Below are 13715 nucleotides of genomic sequence, written 5' to 3'. Positions count from 1 at the left end.
TCACAGGGAAATCATGGACTCCATAACAACTGAAAAATTGAGCAATTTTGCTCTGTTTCGGCCCACATGACATTCTGCTCTGCTGTGCTATGGCGTGCTGGAATTTGTCATTTACGTGACAACGCCTGAACACAACACAGGCTTGCTCCGCTGTGTGTACAGTTTGTGTTCATTTTATTTAAGAAGGGACAGTGCACATTAATTAACATAATCACTTAAGTCACGTAAATGTGCCAAATTTAGCCATACAGGCTAACTGTCATCTGCAGATGTGCTGCGCTGCTGTGTGAGCAGCGTGTTTGACTGTGCTCAGTCTGTTGATGGGCATTGACTCACTGTCTGTCCATAACAATACCTATGTCAGGTCAGTGCCCCCTAATATAATGGGGGAAACACTGAATCAAAAAAGACTCATGATGCCATTTATTTATTACATTTTATTGTAATTATATTGTAATCGCAATCGCAAATCACAGTATTGTCCAATTATAATCGCAATCGCACATTTGTTTTCAAATCGCAGCACTATTTATTATATTGAATACAATTGTATGTTCCTAAATCTTGAGACACCTCATATGTAAGCTAGACAGACATTTCACCTGCTCATTACTGTGCACACATGTACTGTATGTACGTAGTCCTAAAGAGCCCTTCTGGTGCCAGTAGATACACAGAAACATTCCAGCAGGCTGTGCTTTCCAAGCATACAAAAAAGTTTCACGCATGTGAAAATTATTTTTCATGCGTGTGCTTCACCTCCTGCTACAACTCCATCCTAGGGGAAACACTGCTGTGTGCGTTTTGTGCAACATGTGGATGCAGTTTGTTTTGTTTTTTCAGCTCCACAAAAAAGTGTGTTTGTCAGTTCTTTCCTCACAGTTGTACAGTTTCAGATAACTTGTTCTCTTTCTGTGTTTTGAATAAACGAGTGTTGTGAAACATTTACATGGGTTCATATTCCAATTCTATCTTGAAGTAGTAGTAGTGGTCACTCAGAAAACTTTAATCTTGAAATTGAATGGTGATGTCATAATATTTCATTGTTTAAATATTGTAACATAACATTTATAGATTTTTTTTTTCAAAGCATGTCACCCAGTCCTGAAGTGGTATCATTCCCAAACTGTCAGCTGTAAACATTTTAAAGAACATTAAGATATAATGTTGTAGCAGTCATTTGTAACATTTTAAGAAGGTTATCACAAAACAGTTTTAGAATATTTTTATATATTTATAGAGAGAGCGAGGAGTTTGAGACCGGATGGCAGCGTGAGACCGCGAGACCACTGTGGGATTTTGAGATTCAACATGGCGGCGCTTAGCTGCTAGATTAGATATCAACAAACTAGCCAAATAAATATAATTACCTAACGGGTGACAACTCCAGCCTGCACCATCAGCCAGAGTGGAGGACCTAGAAGAGTTTATCGATCAATACTACTACGAGTGCGTCATGGAGGGTCCTGCCGACAACCCCAATAAGAGGAAGAAGACCGACTCAGCCACCGACACACAAGACTTGTTATCCTCCGAATTTAGCGTCTTGGAATCCATCAACAAGAAACTAGAAGTGCTCGGTATGCTTCACCAGGAGATAAAAGACTTGAAGGTAAGCTTGGAGTTCACTTACCAGCAGATTAGCGACCTGCAGCAAAACAACGCTGAACTCCGCTCCACCTTAGCGGCGGTCGCTTCAGATGTAGATCTTCTCAAAAAGGAAAATAAACTCCTTAAGGAAACTGTCCTCGACGTGCAGTCCAGAAGCATGAGAGACAATTTAATCATTTCTGGCATCCCGGAGAGCACACCAGACAACCCAAAAGTCCAGGTAAAAAAGTTCTTGGTGACGGCCCTCAAGATCCCGACGGAGACTGTAAACAACATCACCTTTCACCGCGTCCACAGGCTCGGACCCCAAGGAGGCCAGCGTCCTCGTCTGATCATCGCCAAATTCGAACATTATCAGCAGAAAATGCTCGTTAAGAGTAAAGGACGAGAGCTAAAAGGCACTTTGTTTGGTATGAACGATCAGTTCCCCAGGGAAATCAACGAGAGGTGTAAAGTGTTATATCCCATTTTAAAAGAACACAGGCAGAAGGGAAATAGGACCTCTCTTGTTGTCGACAAATTATACATAGATGGGCAGCTGTTCCGCCACTCTACCACCACCCCATGGCTCTTCTAAGTGAGATAAGTGCCCCTAAAACCACAAAACAAAGCAGAACCATAGCTTAATTGTATCATAAAAGGAATAAAAAAAAAACAAAAAACAAAAGATGTGTGTATACATGTATATATATATATTGGGGCTGCACTATTCTTGAAATAAATAAATAAATATATGTATGTATATTTCATTCAAAATGGTACTCTGACACATTTCTCCTGCAATAGATAATTAAGCATTCCTGCGATTGCAATGCAATTAATCATGCAGCCCTGGTATATATGTATGTATATATGTATATATGTAGATGTATATGTATGTACATGTGGTTATGTGGATATGTGTGTATGTGTGTGTGTATGTATGTGTATATAACACAACACTGACTTATTGAAAAGAAGAAAAAAAAAAAAAATCTCACAGGGTGTGAATGTACACTTCACATACTCCACCCAGCATTCTCCCTTTCCTTCTCTATTTTTTTCCCTCTGTCACGTCCCCTCCCCCTATCCCTCTCACTCACTCCCCCTCCCTAACCTCACACACAAATACACTCCATGTAACCCCTTTGTCTTTTCAGGTTTGTAAATACTTCAAGGCACAGGCGCTTCTGGTTGTTGAACATGCTTGTATATATTCTAATGCTCTGCTCCATAACTCTACGGTGCTTCACCATGACACATCGGTTGACTGTAATACATACACTTAACAATTACACATACTCATGCAAAATCCACACAGATAGAAACTCACTTAGAAACACACACAGATCATTCTCCATACCCACACACAGTATGATAAAACCCCCACTTTGTCAATGTCACACCTAAACTTGGTTTCCTGGAATGTACATGGCATCCGCTCACAGGCGAAAAAAATTAAAGTGATGGGCTTTGTCACAAGATTGAAAACAGATATTTTTCTCCTACAAGAAACCCACTTGCTAAAGTCAGAAGAAAAATCTCTTAAAGATCCAAATTTTAATCAAATTTTTTCATCCTGCTATAACAACAGACAAAGAGGTGTCTCTATCATGGTCCACAAGAGACTACCATTTACTTTAAACAGCACAGTAACAGACCCAGAAGGCCGCTACATCATTATTCAGGCAACAATCTTTAACAAATTATATACAATCGTTAATCTGTATGCCCCTAATAATGATGATCCAGCCTTCTTTCACACAATCTTCTCTTTACTATCTAACCTATCAGACAGCTCGACAACTATAATAGGAGGAGACTTTAACACAGTCCTAAATGCTTCATTAGACCGATCTAGCAACTCAGCACACACAAAGCAATCACAATCGGCTAAGGTAATACAGGAATATATGGATGATTTTGGGCTTGGCGATGGCTGGAGACTCAAATACCCATCGAAGAGGGAATATACTTCTTCTCTCCTGTGCATCGCTCATTTTCAAGAATTGACTTTTTTCTCTTAAACAACTCCATCTCACAAAAAATTACCACAAAAATACACCCGATCATTATCAGCGACCATGCACCAATATCACTCAATCTGCAAATAGAAACCATCCATAAACGGCCCCAACATGGCGCTTTAATATCTCTTTACTTAAAGACCCAGACTTTGACAAAATGGTGAGACGGGAGTGGGCAAACTTTCTTGAAGACAATGACTCTCCAACTTTATCTCCATCTTTAATATGGGAAACTGGGAAGGCAGTAATCAGAGGAAAAATTATATCATACTCCTCCTACAAGAAGAAACAGGAATTGCAAGCAGAAAAAAACATTGAGGAAAAAATTAAACAACTAACACAGGAATATGCAAACAATCCAAGTGATCAAGTATGGACCCAATTACAGTGTACAAAATCGCAACTGGACAATATTCTATCAAAGAAAACTGAATTTATCATACAGCAACTAAGATATAATAATTTTGAACACAGTAACAAATCAGGAAAATTTTTGGCTCCAACGCAATAAAGAAAAATCTCTGATACCAACAATCCAGGGGTCGTCCGGAAATTATACACAATCTCCTCAGGAGATCAATCAGATTTTCTATTCTTTCTACCATAACTTATATTCAACAGTAAACAATCCAAACCCAGAAGATATTCAGGCTTTTCTCGATAACCTAAATTTACCTCAGTTATCCACGGAACACAGAAATATGTTAGACGCCCTGACTATTAATGACCTGCAGAATGCATTAGACAAAATGCCAACAGGTAAGGCTCCAGGTCCAGACGGCTTTCCTGCCGAATTTATAAAACATTTCTGGACAATATTAGCACCACTTTTCATCAGGACAGTGACAGAGATCAAAAAGAACGGAGGTATAAGACCTCACATGAATACAGCAGCAATCAAATTATTACTAAAGCCAGACAAAGACCCCACACTTCCTTCTAGCTACCGTCCTCTATCACTAATTAACAGTGATATCAAAATTATCTCAAAGGCACTCGCTTCTAGACTGGAGAAAATAATCGCATCAATAATTCATAATAATCAAACGGGCTTCATTAATGGCAGACACTCAAGCAATAATGTCAGAAGAGTTCTTAATCTGATAAGTAAAGCACAACGCGTTAATACAAAAGCAATTATTTTGTCACTTGATGCAGAAAAAGCCTTCAACAAGGTCAACTGGTCCTTCCTATTTGCCACCCTGAGTGGATTTGGCTTTGGAGAGTCATTTATCCAGTGGGTTTCAGCCTTATACAATTCCCCTAAGGCCACAGTCACCACCAACGGGATCACATCTAAAAGCTTCATTTTGCAGAGAGGAACCAGACAAGGGTGCCCACTCGCCTCTACTGTTTGCAATATTCATCGAACCATTGGCTATAGCAGTCCGTCAGAACAGCAAGATCATAGGTATCCATTCCACCAATTCAGAACATAAAATTAATCTATATGCCGACGACATTTTACTTTATCTACAAGAACCGAAATCGTCTTTACATGAAGTATTTAATCTCATAACACATTTCTAAACTTTCGGACTACTCCATCAACTGGTCCAAATCGACAATAATGCCAATAACGGAGAACTCTTGGAATCCTGCAGACCAAAAATTTTCTCTCCCTGTGGGCAACATAAGATATCTAGGCATAAATATTTCACCCAAACTATCAGACCTGGTCCACCTGAAGTTTAGCCCGCTGCTAGATAAGATCTGTGGTGACCTGAAGCGCTGGAATAATCTTCCCATCTCCCTCCTGGGACGAATAGCCACAGTTAAAATGAAAATTCTACCCCAAATTAACTATTTTTTTTCCATGATTCCATTCACACCCACATCAAAATGGTTCCTGTCATTAGATTCTGCAATTACAAAATTCTACTCAAAGAACAAGACAGCAAAAATTAGCCTAAGCACCCTTCAGAAAAACAAATTGGAAGGGGGATTAGACGCTCCTAACTTTAAACATTACTATTTAGCTAACCAGCTACAATACCTATTGAAATGGTTATATCCTAACGAAGACTACAACTCCTGGCTCGAACTAGAACAGGCGGACTGCAACAATATAAGACTCTCTGACCTCCCGTTTATCACCACTACACTCAGACGTCATAACTGTTTTAAGAACCCACTGATTGCTTCCACCCTATCAGCCTGGTGGAAAACACTAGAAATCACAAACTCTCCGATAGAACCTTGCTTGCTCTCTCCAATTTGGCACAACCCGGATTTTGAAATTGACAAAAGACCTCTCCATTTTAGCACATGGGAGATGAAGGAGTAACTCATCTCCGTCACCTTTTCCAAGACAATATACTTATGACATACACAAACTTATTTCAAACTTTTGAAATAAGAAATGGCAATTTTCTACAATATTTACAATTGATAAAAACAATCAAGAGGAGAATTCCAGCGCCTCAGGACACTTTGCAGCCACCAGAATTTGCCAAACATATTACAAAGCTTTCTCTGAGCAATAAGAAGAACCTTTCTAAGATTTATAAATTACTGTCAAAGACCAGTTCTATACATTTACCAACTTTAAAATGGGAAAAAGACCTGGGTGTATCACCGGACCCTGACTTCTGGACTCAGATATGCAAAAATACATTTAAGATGACAAGACACACTAATATACAACTTATCCAATTTAAAGTACTCCACAGAACACACATCACCCAACAAAAGATGAATAGAATGGGCTTTAGTCAGTCTGACACATGCACTCAGTGTACTCAGAACACTGCAGACACCAACTTTCATGCACTCTGGTTATGTTCACCCGTCCAGCACTTCTGGTCTACAGTCACTCAAAAACTCTCCTCCATTTTGGACTGCAGGATCCCATTATCTCCCAACCTGTGCTTAATTGGTGACCTGATGACAATTGACCTCCCAAACAGCCACTGCAACTCTCTTCTTGTAGCTCTCGCCATCGCCAAGAAAACAATCCTAGTCAACTGGAAAGATAAACAGACCCTCAACATCAAACATTGGCTGAATCTCCTTGTAGAACATATTTCGTTGGAGAAAATATCTGCTGGCCACAGAAACCAATTAACATACTTTACAGAAAAATGGTCACCATTTATTCACTCACTAAATGTGTCTGTATAGTGCCACTCAGCCTGTGAGCATATGCCACCTGTACATATAAATATTACAACTCAAGAAAGACTGTTGTGTAATATGTAACGTGTTTCTGTTAATGATGTAACCCCTAATCCCTCGATCTCTCTCACCACAATATACCACAGCGGTTCATCAGAACTCAAGGTCTTAAGCATGTGTTAGGTGCACCTTCTTCCCTTTGAATCCGGGCCTGCTCCCTAGCTCTGTGGGGGATTGCGGGGCCGGGCGGTTTCCCCTGGGAGTGGATGCGTCTGGACTGCTCGCCCCGTGTGCCTGGGGGGTGGCGGGGTCTCCTCGTGCTCCCTGGGCCTGGGGCGGCGTGGCCGGTCCCCCCTGGGGGGCTGTTTCCGCCCCTGGTGGTGCAGGGTGGGTGGGCTCCTCCTCCCCCCCCCCCCCCTTCGCTCCACTCCTACCCTTCCCCCTCCCTCCTCCCTCCCCGTCCCTCCCTGCTCCTCCCTCCCGGCCTCGGGTGGGCCCGGGGTCCTCCCCTGGGTTGGGGGGCCTGGCGTGGGGGATGGGTGCTGCCCGCGGGGGGTGTTCTGGTGCTGCGCAGTGTGGGCCTGCCCGTTGGTGCGGCCGCCGGTGGGGGCGGGTCGGATGGGCTGGGGTCCGGCTTTGGGTCTGTGGCGGTCTGGGGGTACTGGCGGGGTTGCGGGTTGGTCTGTGCTCCTGCGCTGGGGCTGGGGGTGCCTGCGTCCGTGCGTGCACCCTGGTGGTGCGCCTTGCCCTTCTGCTGGGGGCCAATTTGTTACGGGCGGTGTGGCCCAGGTCGGGACCACTGCGGGGCCTGCCACTGCAGTTGCCAGTGGGGCGGGGTTACGTGGGGCCCGTTGGTTTCTGGGGCCCGCCTGGCCCGCTGTCCATGGGTGCTGGGCCTCGCGGCGCCGGGTCTGGTTGGTGCCACCTCCCAGCCCCTCCCATCCATTCCTCCGGCCTCGGGCCGGGCCTACACTGGCCTGGCCTCCTAAACCACATTTAGTTCACTCACCACACATTGCACAGTTTTAATGCACCACATACACTCACTCTTCGAGGTGCGGACCATGGATGGATTGGGGGGCTACATGATGGGGCAGGCTATGGGTCAGTGGTGTCCGGTAGCCCTCCATGCTGCCCCCCGGCCCATCCTTATCTGCTCTCCAATTTTAAAGCACCACATACACCTACATCTTGGGGGACAGATGGGAACAGGTTCCAGGTGCCTTATGGCTGCACGGGCTGCAGGACAGCAGTGGGCTGTAGCCATCAGCCTGCCCCCACCTGTCTCCTTTGTCACTCAATTTTAATGCACCACATCACACTTATGGGCACTCACATTCACATTCACGGTGTAGGGTTAATGTTTCTCCGTCAGGGATCGGAGAATCATAGTAAGAGGGGGGGTGGTGGGTTTACACACACTGTAGATACGCATGGCATGGCTAGTGGGGCCCGGCCCTCCTGGGCTGAGGGTTGAAGCCAGGGAGCCCATTTACATCATGGTGGTTTGGCTGGGTTCCCGGTGTCCGGGGGGTCCCGCGGCCCCGTGGCGGGTGGGCCGGGTGGCGCCCTGGGGGCTCTGTGGGTTCCTGCCGGGGTTCTGCCTCCTGACCGGCTGTGGTTTATGGGCCCTCTGCTAGGGGGTCCCGATGGGGGATTGACTGCTCGTGGCGGTCCGCTCTCTCATGTGTGTTGGTGGGGGCCCATCCTGGGGGGTTCGGGCGGGTGGCCCTTCGCGGTCCCCTGGTTCCCGATGCGCCGGGGACATATGCCTTGCAGTACCACCGCCTCCTTGCCTCACTCGTCCGCCCGGGCCTGGGTGGGCTCTCATTACTGTCCGGTCCGGCGTCTGCTGGTGGCCGGCGCCTGGTGCGGGCCCGTCCGGTGCGGTGCTGGTTCTCTCCCCGGGGGCGGTGCCGGGCCCCCGCGCCTGGCTCCTTGGGTTGGGGGTGGTCCCTGGGTGCATCCATGGGTGGGGGTGGGCGGGTGGTCGGGGGCGGGTGGTGGTTGGGGGTGGTGGGAGCGGTCCGCGTCGGGCGGTGGGTGGGCGGGCCCTCCTGCCCCGCCTGTCTGGGGTGTGTCTCTGGCTCTCTGGGGGTGCCGGCCTTCGCCGCCCTGGGTCCTTGGGCCTGCGTGGTGTCCTGCTGCCTCTGCGGCTCCCTGGTCTTGGGGTCTGGACGGGACTTTCCCCCTCCACCAAGACTCTCACATTTTTGGTGTTCAGTATAGACTTCTCTTTTGTTTTTGTTTTTCAGTACAGTATAATAGACAAGTATATGTTTATTTTTGATAATCTGCATGAAGCACAACCACCTCAAGGCTACAATACATCAGCTACACTGCCTGTTTCTCCCCTGTTTTTTTTCTTTCGTTTGTTTGTTTATTTGTTTGTTTTTCCTCCTTCTTCTCCGCATGCACTGTCACTATATAACTCAGGACTTAAGCACCTACCCCCTCCCCCTTGCTTGTTTCCTTACTTTCCCCCTGACACACTTTGGTGTATCACGGCCCTCTCTGACTCATATTAGGAAGTTTTTCCAATAAAGGCTGTTAGGCTAGTCTCCAGGGAGGGTGGGTGACGGTCACAACCACGCATTATGGGTATAAAATACTTGACTGCAAGATTAACAGTGCATCAATCTTCACAAGAAGCTTACACCCTTTAGTGGCGCTAAGCTATGAAGACCAATGCAGACAAGTAAAAAAAAAAAAAAAAAAAAAAAAAAGAATGTTTTTATAGAACGTTCTTCCAGAACATTCTGGGAACTTAAAGAAAACTTCCCACTAAAAACATCATTAAAACATTATGGTATAATGTTATGGCAACATTTTCATTCAACATTTTAAGAAGGTTATTACAAAACAGTTTTAGGATGTTTTTATAGAACATTCTTCCAGAACATTCTGGGAACTTAAAGAAAACTTACCCCTAAAAACATCATTAAAACATTATGGTATAATGTTATGGCAATATTTTCATTCAACATTTTAAGAAGGTTACTACAAAACAGTTTTAGGATGTTTTTATAGAACATTCTTCCAGAACATTCTGGGAACTTAAAGACAACTTACCCCTAAAAACATCATTAAAACATTATGGTATAATGTTATGGCAATATTTTCATTCAACATTTTAAGAAGGTTATTACAAAACAGTTTTAGGATGTTTTTATAGAACGTTCTTCCAGAACATTCTGGGAACTTAAAGAAAACTTCCCGCTAAAAACATCATTAAAACATTATGGTATAATGTTATGGCAATATTTTCATTCAACATTTTAAGAAGGTTATTACAAAACAGTTTTAGAATGTTTTTAGAGAATGTTCTGGAAGAACATTCTGGGAACTTAAAGAAAACTTCCCGCTAAAAACATTGTAACAACATTATAGGTAACATTGTCAGAATGTTTTCAGAACCAAAAATTGCTAGCTGGGAAAAGGCACCTCGTTTGGTATGAACGATCAGTTCCCCAGGGAAACCAACGAGAGGCAGAAAGTGTTATATCCCATCCTAAAAGAGCACAGGCAGAGGGGAAATAGGACCTCTCTTGTGGTCAATAAATTATACAAAGATGGGCAGCTGTTCCGGCACCCTACCACCACCCCATGGCTCTTCTAAATGTGTCCCTAAATGTCTTTTAAAAGTGTCCCTAAAACCACAAATCAAAGTAGAATCATGGCTTAATTGTATTATAAAAGGAAAAAAAAAAAAAAAAAAAAAAAAGATGTGTGTATGCATATATATAGTATATATTGGGGTGGCACTATTTTGAAAAAAAAAAACAAAAAAACAACACATCCATACATCATTATTTTTGTTATCTCTGAAAAACATATCAAAATGACTAAGGTGCGACTATTGCAGGGATCTGTACAAAACAGAGACGTCTTCTTAAGTCTGCAGAATATAATATATAACCCACAACATCTCTGCAGCCTGACAATATTTAACCTAATATTTCATTCAAAATGGTATTTTGACACATTTCTCCTGCAACAAATAATTAAGCATTCCTACGATTGCGATGCGATTAATTGTGCGGCCCCCATATGTTTCTACAGTATGTGTATATGTAGATGTACAGTACAGGCCAAAAGTTTGGACACACCTTCTCATTCAATGCGTTTTCTTTATTTTCATGACTATTTACATTGTAGATTCTCACTGAAGGCATCAAAACTATGAATGAACACATGTGGAGTTATGTACTTAAAAAAAGGTGAAATAACTGAAAACATGTTTTATATTCTAGTTTCTTCAAAATAGCCACCCTTTGCTCTGATTACTGCTTTGCACACTCTTGGCATTCTCTCCATGAGCTTCAAGAGGTAGTCAGCTGAAATGGTTTCCAACAGTCTTGAAGGAGTTCCCAGAGGTGTTTCGCACTTGTTGGCCCCTTTGCCTTCACTCTGCGGTCCAGCTCACCCCAAACCATCTCGATTGGGTTCAGGTCCGGTGACTGTGGAGGCCAGGTCATCTGCCGCAGCACTCCATCACTCTCCTTCTTGATAGCCCTTACACAGCCTGGAGGTGTGTTTGGAGTCATTGTCCTGTTGAAAAATAAATGATCGTCCAACTAAACGCAAACCGGATGGGATGGCATGTCGCTGCAGGATGCTGTGGTAGCCATGCTGGTTCAGTGTGCCTTCAATTTTGAATAAATCCCCAACAGTGTCACCAGCAAAACACCCCACACCATCACACCTCCTCCTCCATGCTTCACAGTGGGAACCAGGCATGTGGAATCCATCCGTTCACCTTTTCTGCGTCTCACAAAGACACGGCGGTTGGAACCAAAGATCTCAAATTTGGACTCATCAGACCAAAGCACAGATTTCCACTGGTCTAATGTCCATTCCTTGTTTCTTGGCCCAAACAAATCTCTTCTGCTTGTTGCCTCTCCTTAGCAGTGGTTTCCTAGCAGCTATTTGACCATGAAGGCCTGATTCGCGCAGTCTCCTCTTAACAGTTGTTCTAGAGATGGGTCTGCTGCTAGAACTCTGTGTGGCATTCATCTGGTCTCTGATCTGAGCTGCTGTTAACTTGCCATTTCTGAGGCTGGTGACTCGGATGAACTTATCCTCAGAAGCAGAGGTGACTCTTGGTCTTCCTTTCCTGGGTCGGTCCTCATGTGTGCCAGTTTTGTTGTAGCGCTTGATGGTTTTTGTGACTCCACTTGGGGACACATTTAAAGTTTTTGCAATTTTCCGGACTGACTGACCTTCATTTCTTAAAGTAATGATGGCCACTCGTTTTTCTTTAGTTAGCTGATTGGTTCTTGCCATAATATGAATTTTAACAGTTGTCAAATAGGGCTGTCGGCTGTGTATTAACCTGACTTCTGCACAACACAACTGATGGTCCCAACCCCATTGATAAAGCAAGAAATTCCACTAATTAACCCTGATAAGGCACACCTGTGAAGTGGAAACCATTTCAGGTGACTACCTCTTGAAGCTCATGGAGAGAATGCCAAGAGTGTGCAAAGCAGTAATCAGAGCAAAGGGTGGCTATTTTGAAGAAACTAGAATATAAAACATGTTTTCAGTTATTTCACCTTTTTTTGTTAAGTACATAACTCCACATGTGTTCATTCATAGTTTTGATGCCTTCAGTGAGAATCTACAATGTAAATAGTCATGAAAATAAAGAAAACGCATTGAATGAGAAGGTGTGTCCAAACTTTTGGCCTGTACTGTATATTTATGTACATGTGGACATATGGATATATATTTAAGCAATATCACACTCGAGCTCGTGATGTTGTACTGTGATATCGTCACGGCTGTGATTCGGTCATAGGCACGAGGTCGCACATCAAAGCTACACTGCCTGTTTCTCCTCTGTTTTTTTTTTGTTTGTTTTTTTTGTTTTTGTTTTGTTTGTATGTTTGTTTGTTTGCTTGTTTGTTTGTTTTCTCCTTCTTCTCCGCATGCACTGTTGCTATATAACTCAGGACTTAAGCACCTGTCCCTCAATACCCCCTGTCTGTCCCTTACTTTCCCCTTGACACACTACGGTGTATCACGGCCCTCTCTGGCTCGTATTAGGAAGTTTTTCCAATAAAGGCTGATAGGCTAGTCTCCAGGGAGGGTGGGTGACAGTCACAACCATGCACAGTATAGGTATAAAATACTTGACTGCAAGATTAACAGTGCATCAATCTTCATAAAAAGCTTACACCCTTTTGTGGCGCAAAACTACAAAGACTAATGCAGACAGGTTTGGAAGGTCTGGTGTCGGGTTTGGCGTCGGGACGAGGAGGAACGCTGCTGTCAAAATGACCCACGAATTTTGACTGATTGCCGGGTTTAAAAAGGCCAAGCCCCCGCGACAACCAATCAGCAGCAGCCACGACCAGCCAGAACCCACCACTCAGAGAAGGAGACGGGAGTGGCACCTGGCACAGATCCTCAGAAAAAGAAGAGGTCTTACTCTCACATAAAAAAAATATATACATGCAATAAATGTTACAATATACGGCCGCAGCCGTAACAGGTGGCTGGTTGATTTTTAGTTTATTTATTTATTTATTTTGATCCCCCCTATGTTAATCACTTATTGATGCTATTTTTGTATTGTATTGTATTGTAAGTATGAATAAGTCAGTAAGTAATTTATTCCATTGAAATATCATTGATGTATTATAGAAAAGTGATTTATCTTTTTATAAATGACAAAAGGCACATCTGCCTCATTTTTGCTGTGGTATCGTGATACTACTCAGAACCATGATATTTTCACTGGTATCGTACCGTGGGTCCCAATTTTGGTACCATGACAACACTAATCTGGAGGGGGTTCATCTGCAAAAACTAATGAAAAACTAATCAACGGTATTCAGTATTCAGTATTCGGTACTCGGTATTCAGCCAAGCGTTTAATTTTATTCGGCTTCAGCTTCGGCCACAAATTTTCATTTCGGTGCATCCCTAGAAATCAGTGTTGCATAGCCTGAAGTATCTGCAATTACACATGTC

At 43.6% G+C, this 13715-nt stretch overlaps 1 protein-coding gene across 1 annotated transcript in view; it reads right to left on the bottom strand.

Moving 5' to 3' along the window:
- LOC125882999 (putative ferric-chelate reductase 1) overlaps nucleotides 1-13715 on the bottom strand; it is a 333018-nt gene that overhangs the window by 54302 nt on the left and 265001 nt on the right. The window lies entirely within an intron of this gene.

The sequence above is a fragment of the Epinephelus fuscoguttatus genome, linkage group LG22 (genome assembly GCF_011397635.1).
Source record: "Epinephelus fuscoguttatus linkage group LG22, E.fuscoguttatus.final_Chr_v1".
Classification (NCBI taxonomy): domain Eukaryota; kingdom Metazoa; phylum Chordata; class Actinopteri; order Perciformes; family Serranidae; genus Epinephelus; species Epinephelus fuscoguttatus.
This window is presented reverse-complemented; position numbering and strand designations above follow the sequence as displayed.